This window comes from Benincasa hispida, chromosome 2 (assembly GCF_027475165.1).
Source record: "Benincasa hispida cultivar pf3 chromosome 2, pf3_genome.v1.1, whole genome shotgun sequence".
Taxonomy (NCBI): Eukaryota; Viridiplantae; Streptophyta; class Magnoliopsida; order Cucurbitales; family Cucurbitaceae; genus Benincasa; species Benincasa hispida.
In genome coordinates this window covers 17,390,636-17,406,841 of record NC_143479.1, presented here as the reverse complement: position 1 = coordinate 17,406,841, position 16,206 = coordinate 17,390,636, and the positions used below count along the sequence as shown (strand labels likewise).

Here is a 16,206-nt window from a genome sequence, read left to right as displayed (position 1 = left end):
TTCCATTATTATTTGTACTCAAACTCATTTATAGAAATGGAATTTACTTCTCTATATTTGTTCACTCTCTATTATTTATGCATGAGTAGCTAAATCTGTTGAATGGGTTGAGAAGCACTTAACTAGCATAACTGGGGATCTTCATTCTATGCAATTCTCTTGTATTATGTATGCTTCATTCGTCCATTAGAGATACTCGAGAGGGTAGTCTAAGGATAGGATTTTGGCTTGGAAAAGTCAGGTTAGAATATAGGCTCGGGAGAGTCAGATTAGAATGCATAATCAAGAGGTATTAGAAATAAGCATTGTTTGCTATTAACGCATCGCATGCATTCTAGAGATAAGATATGATTGTGTGCAGTCACTTTACCTTTGTGCATCTTGCATCATCGCATAGGAAAAGAGTAGAAACTTAGGAATAAGCTCTATGGACACTTTTGCATTCAACACATGCGTCCTAGACTTAGGAGCACCGCATTTGCATTGGAAAATGATTTACTGTGCATGGTTGTAGCATGATCGCATAGTCTGATGCATTCCCAAGTAACGCTAGCTAAAAACCTTCTCAACCCGTTCATCCGCATACTCAGTGCATCTATCACACAACTAACTTTCCTCAAATCTGCCGCATTTGTTTATTTTCCATTACCGGAATCAACAAAACCAAACAACATTTGAGTTACCGGTTACCGCAAAGTTTCTAAAATTACCACTACAACCTATTTTCCCAAGTCCCTGAGTTCGACCATGGACTTACCAGGAACTCAGTGGGGTTTACACTTGGATTCCACTGAGAAAACTTGAGTGCTCAATGCAATTTCATCATCGCATTTCATCCATAATTCCACATCATAAAATAATACCAAGGGAACCTTATGGACCTATAGCTTGAAGTTCCAACGGTACGTGAATAACTGACTAAACTCTTTAATCACGATGTCCACCATCCATTAACTGTTGGGCACTCCACTAAAGACCTTCATAAACAGATCAGCAATGTTGTGCTCTGAAGCCATCTTCATGACTATCATGTCCTCTCGATGCACAATCTCGCGGATGAGATGGTATTTTCGCTTTATATACTTTGTCGCGCTTATGACTCTTAGGCTGCCTGGAATTCGCCATAGCACCATTATTATCACAACAATAAAAGGTGATGGGCCTAGACATGTCTGGAACAACTTCCAAATCAGTCAGGAACTTCCTGAGCCAAACAACCTCCTTAGCAACTACATACTCGGACTCCATGGTGGAGTCAGCGATGCACCCCTGCTTAGTGCTTCGCCATACTACAGCTTCTCCATTAAAAGTGAACACTGATCCTGAAGTGGATTTCCAAGAATCTTTATCAGTCTGAAAATCAGAGTCCATATATCTCGTAAGGATCAAATCCTTAAAACCATACACAAGTATGTAGTTCCTTATTCTCCGAAGATACTTTAGGATATTCTTGACGGTTGTCTAATGACCCTATCCTGGATTAGACTGATATCTACTGACTATCCCCACAGTGTAATAGATGTCAGGTCTAGGACGTAACATCCCGTACATCAAACTGGCAATAGCAGATGCATATGGGACTCGTCTCATTTCCTCAACCTCTTGAGGTGTCTTAGGATACTATTCCTTAAACAATGTAACTCCATGCCAAAAAGGCAAAAAGTCCCTTTTGGAGTTCTACATCGAGTACTTGATCAACATCTTGTCAATATACGATGCTTAAGACAGCGCTAGCACTTGTTCTTTTAATCTCGAAAGATTTGAATCCCAAGAACAAACTGAGTCTCTCCCAAATCTTTCATTTGAAATTGGGTCACTAGTCAGTTCTTAACCGAAGTCAGTAAGCCTACATCATTCCCAATTTGTAGGATATCGTCTACATATAACATTAGGAAAACTATTGAACTGTTGATGATTTTCTTGTAGACACAAGGCTCATCAACATTCTGGTTAAAGCTGTAAGATTTGGTTGCAGTATCAAACCTTATGTTACAAGATCGAGATGCCTGTTTCAGCCCATAAATGGACCAATTCAGTTTGCAAACCTTTTGCTCTTGACCTTGGACTATGAATCCCTCGGGTTGCACCATATAAATGGTCTCCTCAAGATTACCATTTAGAAAGGCAGCCTTGACATCCATCTGCCATATCTCATAGTCATAATATGAGGCGATGGATAGGAGGATGCAAAAAGGCTTAAGCATGACAACATGTGAGAAAGTCTCCTTACAATCAACTCCCTCCAACTGGATATAACCCTTTGCCACAAGTCTAGCCTTGAAGGTTTGCACCTTCCCATCGACACCCTATTTCCTCTTGTAGATCTATTTATAACCTATAGGTTTAACCCCATCAGGTTGATCTACAAAATCCCATACTGAGTTGAAGTGCATAAACTTCATTTCAACATCCATGGCGTTAACCCATTTATCTCTGTCAACATTCTCCATTGCCTTCTTGTAAGACAACAGATCCTTAAGCTCGCCATCAGCTACTATAGCTAGGATTTCAGTTAAACCCATATAGTGAATAGGTGGGTTCGCAACCCTCCCACTACATCGAGGTTCCCTCAACTCTTGAGGTGGATTTGACCTACTAGATGAACTCCCATCAACCACTCTTGTTGATGTGGGCTCTTTAACAACTCTTGTTGAAGTTTCAGTAGTTTCTTTGGAAAGTTCACGTAACACGACTTTACTTCGTGGATTGTGCTCCCTTATATGATCCTTCTCAAGAAAAGTAGCGTTTGTCGATACAAACACTTTTTTTTTCCTTAGGATCATAAAAGTAACCCCCCTGTGCCCATTTGAGGTAACCTATAAATAGGGACAACCTACAAAGTACTACAAATGAGTTGATCCTAATCATTCATGTGAAGACATGGGAGTGGGGTGTTCTACATAAAGAGTTTATAAGAGCGAACCACGAAATGAATAGTCCCGTTGTATAACACCGTTGATAAAAGAGACTTACATTTCCTTAGAATGACCATAGGTGACTTGACCTAAACCCTGAGTGAGTTGTGAACTCCTGCCTATAAAGATGGTCATTTGATTTGCATGGGTGAGAGTGGCCAGTGCGCCGACTCAATATGCTTACCATTTTGGGGATTCGTCTGATTGGTAAGCTGGGAATGCAGCTACACAAGAAGGAATTCACTCATCTCTATAGTTAGAGTAAGTAGAGAAATTACTCCCTTAAGGGATGATTCCGAGGCTTTAACAATGTGAAGCCACATTCTCTCCTAGTCCGAAAGGGGTTTGGTCATAGTTGGACTATGACTTATTGTTCATTAGAGGGATTAGTTATACTTAATAAGTTAGATGTTACTACAGAGGCAAACGGTAATTTTGGCCCAATTGTACTTACAAGTAATTTGTGAAAGTTTAACACGTCGTTGATTGGTTATATCCAATGGACACATAAATATATCTGTAGTGCAAAGAATATAGTTGTCTATCTTTAGTGGAGTGACGACAATTAACGGAAGTTGGTTAATTTAATTAAAGAGTTTAATTCATTTATCACGTACCATTGGAGCTTCAAACTATAGGTCCATAAGGTTTCCTTGGTAGCTCGACTGATATAAAGAATCAAATTAATTTTGGATTAATTTGAATTGTTCAAATTAGTTGAGAAAATTAATTATATGTGATATAATTAATATAATATATTTGATACATTATAACATAATTTTTATTTGAGAGGAAATAAATATTTGAATATGATTCATATAAAAACTATAGATTAAATTTAATATGAATTTGATTGATATTAAATACTATAAGCTAAATGAGAGGATAATAAATTATCGCTTATATTATATGTGATAATATAAACTATAGGTTAGTGTTATATTTGATATAACGTAAAGTTTATTATATATACATATATTAAAGTAGATAGTGTGTGTGTGTGTGTTATATGTTAAATTAAATTAAATTGAATTAAATTTTATTTTAATTAATTTAAATTAATGTAACTCCCTCCACCCCACTCTCTTGTAGTTATCGTGAAAGTTTTTTTCATGATAAAATTTTCTTTCAGAGGGAGTTGGAGATCATTCTTGATAATAGAGCTTCTCAATTTTTGATCACTTAGAAACTCATCCTCTCAACACATCTCTCCCTGCTAAAATTAAGAGCAAAGCCCACACCTCTTACTTGATTTCTCGCCCTATAGAGAATACTAAGAAATCATTGTTGGTGGTGTTCATTTGGTGTTGCTGTGCTTGGAGATATTGTTCGTTGAGTTCATGTAGTACATAGGAGAGGAGAGCGAGAAGACTTTGTGATTTCAAGGGTATGTTCTCCTTGGTCTTCTCGTGTTTTGTAAAAGTAAGTTATAGGGTATTCAATGTTTATCATGCTTTGTTTATGTCACATCTCTTATTTATGTATGTTTTGTAAAATTAATTGAGAGACATGATTGCATATGATACTTCCACACGGGTTTTCCAAACCTTCAACTAGTAGATTCCACATAAGCCCTGCAAAAAGGACGAAGAGAGTTAAGAAAAATCTCTTTAGAGTGTAAGTTGATGTTGATGGGGATTGGATTGTTAAAGATTCTCCAGCAGTAATGTTTTACTTTTGATTTGACTCTGGCAACCCATAAAGCCTTCCAAGATTTATAAGGCTCCACAAAGTTCGATGAAGACGTGGTAAACAAACCACACAACCTAACTCCCAAGTGATAGGAACTTTTAACTAAAAAAACTCTCTTATCAAAATGTCAAAAAAACCTCATCGTTGTAGAGCCTCATACATATAGGAATATGTGATATCTACAACATTATAGGGAAGAAACAAATCTCAGGGAAGATCCTCATTCCACAACTTCTCAGCATTGATTAAGGACATTTTTTGTCATTAACACTTTTGTGGCCCCAACTTGGTTTGAAAATCCCCTCATTAGGGATCCAAAGATCCTCTAAAATGCAGACATCATTGCCATTTCCGATCCTTCAACGAATGCCTCGACTAAAAAGGTCTGTCCTCCACAAAATACTTAGAATAGGACGGATTATACCCTAATTTAGCCTTCATAAAATCTGCATTCCAAAAATATCTACAATTCAAAAGCTTGACAAAAGGAGAGTTGAGATTTTTCAAAATTCGCCAATTGTGCTTAGCCAACAATGTTTGGTTGAAGATTTTGAAATTCTAGAATCCTAGATCCCCGACGTCCTTAATAAAGCAAAGCTTTTTCTAGCTTCTCATGTGGATTTTCTTCTTTTCCTCGATAGAATTCCACCAAAATGAGCACGCATCTGTTCGAGATCCTTGCAGAGACTATAAGATAAATTGAAACAACTCATCATATAACTTGAGATGGCCTGGACTACAACCTTGAGAAGCCTTTTTTTCCTGTCGAGAAGAACTTTTCTTTCCTACTTTGGATCGCTTTTCAAATTCAGTCCAAGAGTGAAATTGTGAAAGTATAATTTATCTCGAGGGCAAAATTGGATTTTTTTTAAATAATATTTTTTTAATAAATAAAGACAAAAATAGGGTTGGGGGGAAAGTATTCCCAAAAATAGGTGTTTAAATCGTGTATCGGGTATACGATTACACCTAAATCGTGTACCGGGTACACGAATCCCTGGCCACCTGGCACGCCCAGTCTGGCGTGGCAGTCATACAGGTTTGACTGAGGAAATCGTGTACTGGGTACATGATTACCCTAAGTCGTGTACTGGGTACACGACTTCCACGCCTTAAAAGCTCTGCCCCAACCCTTCTTCTTCCTCACCGAAACGGCTACTCATATTCCCTACCGCCGATTTCCCTCGCCCAAACCGTCAATCCCTCACCGAAACCATCATTGATTTTCCTCACCGAAGCCTCTATTTCACCGAAATCTTTCAAAACTTTGATTTTTCTCAACTTTCAGTCCTCCATTTGATCTTCACCGAATCTAGCGGTCGTGGTTCTCGATTTTCCTACATTTTTTGCTGCTGAATTTTGCTTGGTATATTTCTTTCTCTAGTTGGGCTGATATGTATTTATATGTATGTTTTTGCATGTTTTTGGGCTAAATTTTGCTTGGTATATTCCTACATTTTTGTATAGTTTATGTATAGTTAGTTTATGTATGTATAAATAGTAATAGTTTAAGTATGTATAAATAGTTACAGTTTATGTATGTATAAATAGTTATAGTTTATGTATGTATAAATAGTTATAGTTTAAGTATGTATAAATAATTATATTTTATGTATGTGTAAATAGTTATAGTTTATATATGTATAAATAGTTATAGTTTATGTATAAATAGTTATAGTTTATGTATGGTTATAGTTTATGTATGTATAGTTTATGTATGTATAATTTATTTATGTATGTATGTATGTATTTATAGTTTATGTATAGTTTATATATGTATGTATTTATGTATATATAGTTATAGTTTATGTATGTATGTATAGTTTATGTAAGTATGTATGTATAATTTATTTATGTATGTATGTATAATTTTGTATGTATAAACTATAGTTTATATATAGTTTTTGTTTATTTATGTATGTATAATTTATGTATAGTTTATATATAATGTATTATATAGTTTATATATGATTGATTTAAACTTAGAAAACTTAGAACTTATGTACTTTTTATGTATCTTTTATGTTATCGATTCTATTATGTAATATAGTTTGAACTTTTTAGGTAATGGAGTCTGGTCCTTCTAATCCTGTCCAATTGTACCAACAAAACACGCATCATTCACAGATAGTATGGGATAGTTCGTCCACTACAGTGTTGAGTTGTCGGAGGAGGGAGGCGACTACACAGAGTACTATCCCATTTGATCATCGCATCATTTCATACGTTCAGGAGGCGAGTTTTCTTGAGGTTGCACAGATTGGTTTCATCCAGCATGATTGGCACATGATTACTGCTCTAATTGAGCGCTGGAGACCAGAGACCCACACATTTCACCTGCCCTGTGGGGAATGCACTATTACGCTGCAGGATGTCGCCGTACAATTTGGGTTTAGAGTGGACGGGCAACCACTGACAGACTCACTACAGTATGATTGGAAGAACGTCTGTGAAGAGCTCTTAGGCGTTCTACTAGAGGATCTGAAGGGATCAAGATTGAGTATCCCTTGGTTGGCGTCCCAGTTTCCCGAATTACCTTCTGATGCCGACGACTACAGCATACATAGGTACGCACGAGCATACATCTGCAGCTTATTGGAGGATTTTTATTTGCTGATAAGTCAAACACTCTGGTGCATCTCATGTTCCTCCCATTATTATCTGATTTTGAGCACGCTGGTATGTAAGCCCTCTCTTCTTCTACTTTTTCTTGGGATATTAAGAAGCACATAGTTGAGATTGAACTCGGGGACTTGAGATAAAGTTTGATCTGGATCTCTTGTTAAGATTTATAATTAAAAATAAAAATATTTGGATTGACGTTTGTTTCATTTAGGAAGAGGAAATAAGGATTGGAGGAATAATTTGAGGTAACGAACCTAGTTAAGCATGTAAAGTAAATTCAATGATGATTTGACATGCCCGGGATAGGTCAAAGTCCATTGTAAAAGTCAAATGTCAAATGGTCAAAGTCAAAGTAAAAAAAAAGTCATCTTGAAATGTGGTGAAATTTTGGTAATTTATGAATTTTAAAAGTAAATTTGGCTTGTTTAAGACTTATTGGGAAAAGCTAGCTGAAAATCAAAGGAAATTTAAGGGAAAAGTCGAGTTAAGACTGAATTTCAGACAGTCTGAGTAGGGTTCAGTTTTATGAAGTTTTCAAGCTGTAGAAACCGAATTTGAAGCTGAAATTTTTGAGGTTAGTAAGTAAGAGGTTTATTAAAATTTTTCTTAAAGGACATTACAGCTAATTTTGACTGAAAATTGGTGAATTAATAGGAAAACCGAGAGGAAGAAGAAAAAAGAGATTTTGAGAGATTTTGGAAAATTTAAGGTGCTTTCTATTGAAATTTCTCATTGGATGGCTTTGAGGTTAAGGATTAATCATCTGGGCACGTGTTAAACTGAAAATTGAAGCTGTAAAACGAAGAGAGAAAGGGAATTGCGAAATTTTTTAGTTTGGCCGACCGAAGAAGAGGAAAAAAGTTGTTTTCGAATTAGGGTCGTTCTTGTGAATCAAAATTGGGCAAAATCAAAGAAACTTAAAGAGGAAGTAAAGAAGAAGTTCTTGGGAGGCTTGATTTGAAGAAATTTAGCCGATGAAGTAAGGAAAACGAAGAAAAACAGTGGCACTAGAGTTATCGGGAAAACAGAGGATGCTCGGGTGTTTAGTAAATTCGTGAAGTTAGAGACTAATTCGAAGCTCCAAATTTAAAGGTAAGTTACTTATAAGGTCCTTCTAGACTTCTATGGTCTTTTATTTGATCGTTATTGTCTGGAGTTTGTGATTTTAAGTTCTGAAAATTCTTCTTTTTCTCGCCGAAAAAACAGGGGTATCAGGGAGAGTTTGGTCGATTCCGGGAGTTCTAGGGCAATTCGGACGTCAAAACTTTGAGGTAAGTAAATGAAGAGGATGGGTAAAAGGTTTTTATAGGCTAATTAAGCTTTAAATGGCTGGAAAATAATGAATTTAAGTCTGAAACGCTCACCAGAAAAACAGAGGCCAAATCTGGAGATTTTTGAGCCGGAGGTTGAGGAAAGAGTTGACTTTCCTGTTTGACTTCTGTCTCTCATCTATTGTCCGTCATTATAAGCTGGAAAATCAATTTTAGGTTAATTAAGGTGTTCTCAAGCATAATTAGGGATCCAATTGGTATTGTTATGATACCTTAAACCTTGAATTTTGAAGAAATTGGGATCTTAAGTCAACTATGAAGTTGATGAAGGGGTTAATTTGAAGTAAACCCTAATTAGGGTTAATGAGAAAAATTAAGGAAAATTGGAATAGAATTAGTTTTTATTGAAGATTAATTTTAAGGTCTTGAGTTAATTTTAGAGCAATTGAGTGAAAAAAATTACAAATCAAACTCTACCTTGGATCAAATTAGGGTTTTGGCAAAAGTTTAAGTGAAATTGGTTATACTTGAAGATTAATTTTCAAATAATTGGATTATGGTCATGTGGAGGATAACTAGAGGATTATCAATATAATTTCAGGATAAACGGGAGATGGAGAAACCGAAATTATGAGGAGGAGCCGATTAACAGTGAGTGGTCTATTTTCAAATGTTTTGATATAGAAAGTAATTATATATGATAGTATACTATGATTTATGAAATGTGATGACATGATCTGTTTTACTTGAAAAATATTTCAAAAAATGTTTAAATTGGGATTTCTGAACTCTCATTGGTTTATATGAACCTGTTTTATGACAGTGTAGTTTGGAACCAGAGTTTATACAATTGTGATTTGTATGGTTATAGAAAGTAATTATATATGATAGTATACTATGATTTATGAAATGTGATGTCATGATCTGTTTTACTTGAAAAATATTTCAAAAATGTTTAAATCAGGATTTCTGAACTTTCGTTGGTTTATATGAACCTGTTTTATGACAATGTAGTTTGGAACGAAAGTTTATACAATTGTGACTTGTATGGTTTTATATGAAAACCTCTTGATGTTGAATTTAAAAATGTTGAATGTTTGTGAAAGTGGTTTCAAACTACTAATTCTTGTACCCGAGAGATGGTTATTTTTTCGTGCTACTTGAATGCGTTTCAGTAGCATCGCTCAGGCGATCAGGGGGCTACCGGGGTCAGATGTGGCCAGAGTATACCGGGAAGTCCAGAGGAACTTGCGCCTGTAGCGCCACCAAGGCTATCAAAGGGCTACCTCCAAGGTCAGATGTGGTCAGAGTATACCGGGGAGTCCAGAGTAACCTGGGCCTGTGGTGTGTATTTATGCTTAGCCTTGAGGCAGCTCTACGTGCACGTATGACCTTGTGATTTGGTCTACACCGCGGGGGGCATTCTTTGTCTAGAGTAACCCGCCGTTGTAAACGAGTATTTGGGTACAGAGTTGGTGTGGTTTTCTGATAACGACTGAATGCTTTATAATGTGCTTAAGAGAGTTTATCATGCCATTTTTTTTACCAGCACGTGTTTGAGATGCTGTTGAATCTTTTATACTTTGTTCAATGGTTTACTAAATGATTTGATAAACTTTATTGATGATTTAGAAAGTGATAGCTTATGTTTATATTAAACTACCACTCACTGGGCTATAGCTCATGCTTTCCATGTTTTATGTTTTTCCCCACCCCCAGGTAGCGACAAGTTCGTGGTGCTTGCTGAGCTGTCAAACGCCACTAGTGTTATTAAACATCCGTTGTATTGTTTGTGCATGTATTTGAGAGTATTCCAGAACAGCTAGAACTTGTGAGTTACATGTCATGGGAGGTTTTGTTCAAAATAATCCTTACTGTTGGTCTGTAAATCTCTTTAAATAGTATTGTGATTTAAACTTAATCAAATTCCTAAACTCTGTCAATGAACATAGATTATTTTTGGAAATGGGTTTTGGAGGTTTGGGTTTGATCTTGAGTACAGGATATGTTAAGAATTGGGACGTTAGATGTCATGGAGAGAAGTGATGTTTAACGTCTTCACGCTTCGTTCTAGGTTAGAAGGAAAATTTAGAACAGGGTGTGACATGTTACGTACTCGTGGGGTGGTGCATGTCTTGCATGGTTGTACAAAGAACTTTGTCGGGTTTCCAATGCACAAGCATTGGAAATAGCGGGGCCACTGATACTATTACAAGTGTAGGCTTATAATCGATTTCCAATCGTAGCACCACAAGTCCAACTACAAGCCCCAGATCATCGGCTACTTAGTGCTAGGTATTATTTTATTTATATATTTATTTCGTTACCATTTTATGTAAGAATATAAATTAATTATATTTTTTATAATTTTAGATGGAGTGGTGTATTAGCTACCTCTGAACAGTCAGCAAATATGTTGCTTGTGTACAGGAAAACATTTGACATGCTGACGCCCAATCAAGTAGTAAATATGTATATAAATGAATATTTAAAAAATTTTATATGTATACTTTTTTTTTGTCAGGTTATTTGGACGCCATACTCACAGATTTGGTCATCATTACCTGATTATTGTCGTGATGGTGAAGACATCTAGTTAACTGTTAGCCCTCTTATATGCTTCCATATAGTAGAGTGGCATCATCCAGATCATGTGCTGAGACAGTTCGGGATACGATAAACAATACCTTCGTTGTCCTATACACTCCCAGAACTACACTAGATCGATTTAAGGGGTAAGCACGACCAAGATGGCGTCGAATCCATGTGGAGTATTTATCCTACTGGCATGGACGACGTGATCATTGTGCACAGGGAGAATTAATAGATGGGCCAGCCGTATCAGGCGACTACTTTCCCTAGTATAATTCGATCATGAGGCAATTTATCTCACCAGACGGTGCTTACTATTACTGCATGGTAAGATATTTCAAATTAGACATTTTCCATATATATAATATGAATATTGTTTAATATTTTTTTTTATTCTACAGAATAATTTTATCAGTGAAGTTCAACAATATTTAGTGCAGAACAACCTTCCAGAATTGAGTTCAATGTGTCAGCAAACATTGATGAACATAGAAAGTATTATTCAACAAACAAGACAACTCAATATTGCTGACACCGATCAAAGACGTATTTGTTGTAGACGAGCGCGACAACGGGGTGAACCTAATTTAGAGGGACACGAAGACAACCCTCCTGAGGAGTAAAGGCCAGGGGGGTCGTTTTTAAATCCCACATTGTATCATTTTCGAATTGCAAATCTCAAAAGAACTAATTGTAAATATTATTTAATATCAACAGAGTCAAAAGTACAAATTTTATGTCCGTTGAGTTATACTAATTTTAGCATTGTTTGTCCAACACATAAATTAGAACATTTGGATTATAAATTTTTCATTCATGAATTTTAGTTTTGTAAGCCAAATATAATTTTGTGTTTTACTTAAACTAGTAATTTGAAATAATAGAAGTACAAAAGTATTCAAAAATCATCTCAAAGATTTGTACATTCAAATATTTACAAATTTCAAGCTTGTAAATTATGCAAACCTTCTAAAACTCATTCTTCTAAATAATACAAACATAAATCATAAGAATCTAAGGGCTTCCCAATTCCAAAGTAATTTTTATACTTTAAACAAAAAAAAAAATTATAAGCGAACTCGTGTACTGGGTACATGAGTTCGTTTGACCGGTCAACCAGTCAGCTGACATGGTCAGCTGACTGGATTAAATGGACTCGTGTACCATGGAAATCGTGTACTGGGTACATGATTTCACTACCCTAAATCTACCAATACTTTTCCAAAACATTTATTTTTGAAAATATTTTCCCCCAACCCTATTTTTGTCATTATTTATTTAAAAAAACATTATTTTAAAAAAAATTCGTGAAATTGTTACCGAATTAAAAGGGACCTTTAATATTAATATTGTTGTTTTCAAAACTTATTAGAGAAATATTGTTGTTTTGAAACTTATTAGAGAAATATTGTTATTTTGGGAGTTCGAGGCTAGAGGTTGAACGTTGAGAACTCGACGAACAAAGAAAAACTTGGAAATAATACATAGGCCGAAACTTCAACCCTTGACAAGGGAAATCTCGCGAACCTCGCTTAGGTTGTCGAAGGTTGAAGTTTCGACACATATCCACCCTCAAGATTGCAGGTTTATTACTTTTCTTTTTCCCTCATAGAGGAAATAAAGTAATGAGATGGTATACTATATGTATCTGTGTACTCGAGCTGCTTCTAACAACCTATGCATTTTGTTATCATTTCGAATTAGACGGAGGCTTGTGGGATTGACTTGAGGAGGTGGGGATGGCTATATTTCTGGGAGCGAACTCCAGGCGAATCAAAATTTTGTATATTAGGTTGTCGAAGGTTACACACATGTCGAAACTTCAAAGCGATTAAGGAGATAAGTGGGTTGAAGCAGATTAAGGAGAGAGTGAGATTCAAAGCGAGATAGTAGGAGAGAGCGAGATGTTGAACAAGATTTTAAGAGAGAGCGAGATTCAAAGCGAGAATGTTGGAGAGAGCGAGATTTAGTTTATATTGACTAATCTGACTAACATTGAACTTGGTAAAATGAAATGGTTGAATAATTGAAAAATGAGATTATTCAGGAATACACATTGAATGCTAGTGATTGTTCCAGAAGAAATGAAAGCTAGTAATCATTAATGGAAAAATAACAACAATAACAGAGAGAGCGAGATCTTAGGAGAGACCGAGATCTTAGGAGAGAGCAAGAGTCTTCACTTTATTTGAACTTTCCATAGAAATATATATAAAAAAAAAAAGAGAAAAAAGAGCTAATAATCATACTATAATTGAATATATTAGATTATCATACTATAATTGAATAATCATTAGACAACAAATTGAATATATTAGATTATTATACTATAATTGAATAATCATTAGACAATAAATTGAATAAATTGAATATATGAGATTATTATACTATAAATTGAATATATTAGATTATTATAATGTAAAACTTTATTGATTACCAAAAAAAAAAAAAATTGAATATACAGTAGATTATTATAACAGAAATTGAATATACAATAAATTATAATAAAAAAATTGAATATACAATAAAACGAATATATAATAAAAAAAAATTATTTATTATTCAATCCCTATTAAAAAGATATTGTCCTTTTAAAAACTATTTAGGAAAATATTGTTGTTTTCAAATTATTTGTAAAAATATTGTTGTTGTGTGTTTTTTTTAAATAGGTCGAATTTTGAACGCTCGACCTTTCCCTTTATTTTTGTACGTCGAACTTTGAAACCTCGACCTTGCCCTAACTTTATTATTGAATCTGTTTAATTATTGTTGTTTTTTTTTAAATAGGTCGAATTTTGAACGCTCGACATTCTCCTTGATGTGTTAAAAATAATTTTGTATTGGGAGAAAACGAAAGAGGGAAGAGTAAGAGAGAGAGCGGGATATTGAGAGAGAGCGAGAATTTGAGAGAGAGCGAGATTTTCCAATTTTTTTCTTTTTAACTTGGGAGTTTCCAGCTTGATATGTTATTCTTTCTAACCCGTTTAGGAACACACTCATTTGGATAAATCTTTTAGAATTTAACTGCTATTGCTCGTAGATGGGGCCATTTCATCTTTTTGGTTCATCATATTCTTATGTTTTTTTATTGTTGCATGACGTCATAAAGATTTTATTATTATTTATAATTTTTTTTAAAAAAAAAAACTCCGTCAAAATCTTACCTCTCTACTGTGATTAAAATTTATGTTCTTTATATCAATAATACAGTCTTATTTATAGACTTGCATGTAAAGGTTTTGAGTGTTGATTTGATTTATTATGTCCCCAAATTATTATCTAAAATATGTAAATTTGAATATTGAAGTTTTTTTTACCTAACTTTTTAGAGTTAGACTATCTGATGTTACTATTTATGTCAGTGACATTTAAAAGCTTATATATCAAAATAATTACTATTCATAATATATAAAAAGAATAAATTAAAAAAATAATATCTCATAAAAATAAAAAAATTAAAATTAAATATCTCATTAACAAAAATCAATGTGTTCCACAGGATAATTAAAAGAAAAATGTACAACTTTATAATAAAAAAATTGAATATACAATAAATTTATTTACTTTCCATAGATAGAGCGAGATTGTAATCATTACTTTCCATATATACATGACCAATGAGAAAAAAAACTAGTAATCATTAGTGAAAAAATAACAACAATAACAGAGAGAGTGAGATATTGAGAGAGAGCGAGATCTTAGGAGAGAGCGATACTGAGAGAGCGAGATCTTAGGAGAGAGCGATACTAAGAAAGTCTTCACTTTATTTGAACTTTCCATAGAAATATATATATAAAAAAAAAGAGAAAAAAGAACTAATAATCATACTATAATTGAATAATCATTATATTATAATTGAATATATTAGATTATTATACTATAATTGAATAATCATTAGACAATAAATTGAATATATTAGATTATTATAATGTAAAACTTTATTGATTACAAAAAAAAAATGAATATACAATAGATTATTATAAAAAATTGAATATACAATAAATTATAATAAAAAAATTGAATATACAATAAAATGAATATATAATAAAAAAAAATTGTTTATTATTCAATCCCTAACTATCTGGAGCTCATCTTAATAACGAAGGACACTTCCTTCGATTATGTCCTAACTGGATACAAAATCCATATCGTTGTCGAGTTTGTCGAGTGGCTGGTTCTGTCCAATCCATCTCGTTGTGGTAACATGAACTTTTCGGCTTACCAGGTCTTCTCAACAACGATGGATCAGGATGTAAGACGGGCATATTAGGTACGTGATCCAGTAATCTTCATGCAGTACAGGTTGAAATTGAGGAGAGTAACATTCAGCATACGTTGACAATTTGTAGTAGTCCTCAATAAAATCTTTGTAGTTCATGTTAAAATGTGAGCAAACGGCCATAAAATGCGAGCATGGAATGTCGAATGCTTGCCACTTGTTACATGAACAGTACCACTCAGACCTGTTTAGCCTCAATATTTAAACATTTCCTCCTTTGGCATTGAAACTATGACGGCCGATCTTCACATGAAACACACCTTCATATTGATCGTATGATTGTATTCATGTTCCATTTATTTATTTTGTCGTGTGCGTACTTGGATTTTTACTCCACTTAGTATTATAAAATATGTTTGAAATAAACTATTAATAAATTATATATATAAAAAATAATATTTACCAGGTGTATTTATCTTGACGCTCCAATGCATCCCTTATTTCTGCTCTTCTTTTCTCGAAATAGTTCACGCATTTGAAGAATGTTATCTGAGCAAGAGCATTTATAGGCAACATTTGAGCTCCTTTGAGGACTCCATTTATGCACTCTGATAGATTTGTCGTCATCCGCCCATATCTGAATCCTCCATCATGTGCTTAAGTCCATTGCTCTAAACTAATGTTGTCAAAAAAACTTAGACAGCTCCGATTTATTCCTTTGATATCTTCAATTGCTTTGTTGAACTTTTGAATTTGAAACTGACACCCAGCACGATAAACATAATTTTTCAATGAATTAAATTTATACTTTTTATTGAAGTTTCTAACGATATATCGTAAGCAGAAATGATGGTGACATTTTGGTCCCGTCCAACCATTTGTTGGGTTGTTC

General features: G+C 34.2%; 1 pseudogene; it reads left to right on the top strand.

The window, feature by feature from the left end:
- Positions 1-6,674: 6,674 nt before the first annotated feature.
- Positions 6,675-11,718, top strand: LOC150037696 (serine/threonine-protein phosphatase 7 long form homolog; annotated as a pseudogene).
- The last annotated feature ends 4,488 nt before the right edge of the window (positions 11,719-16,206 follow it).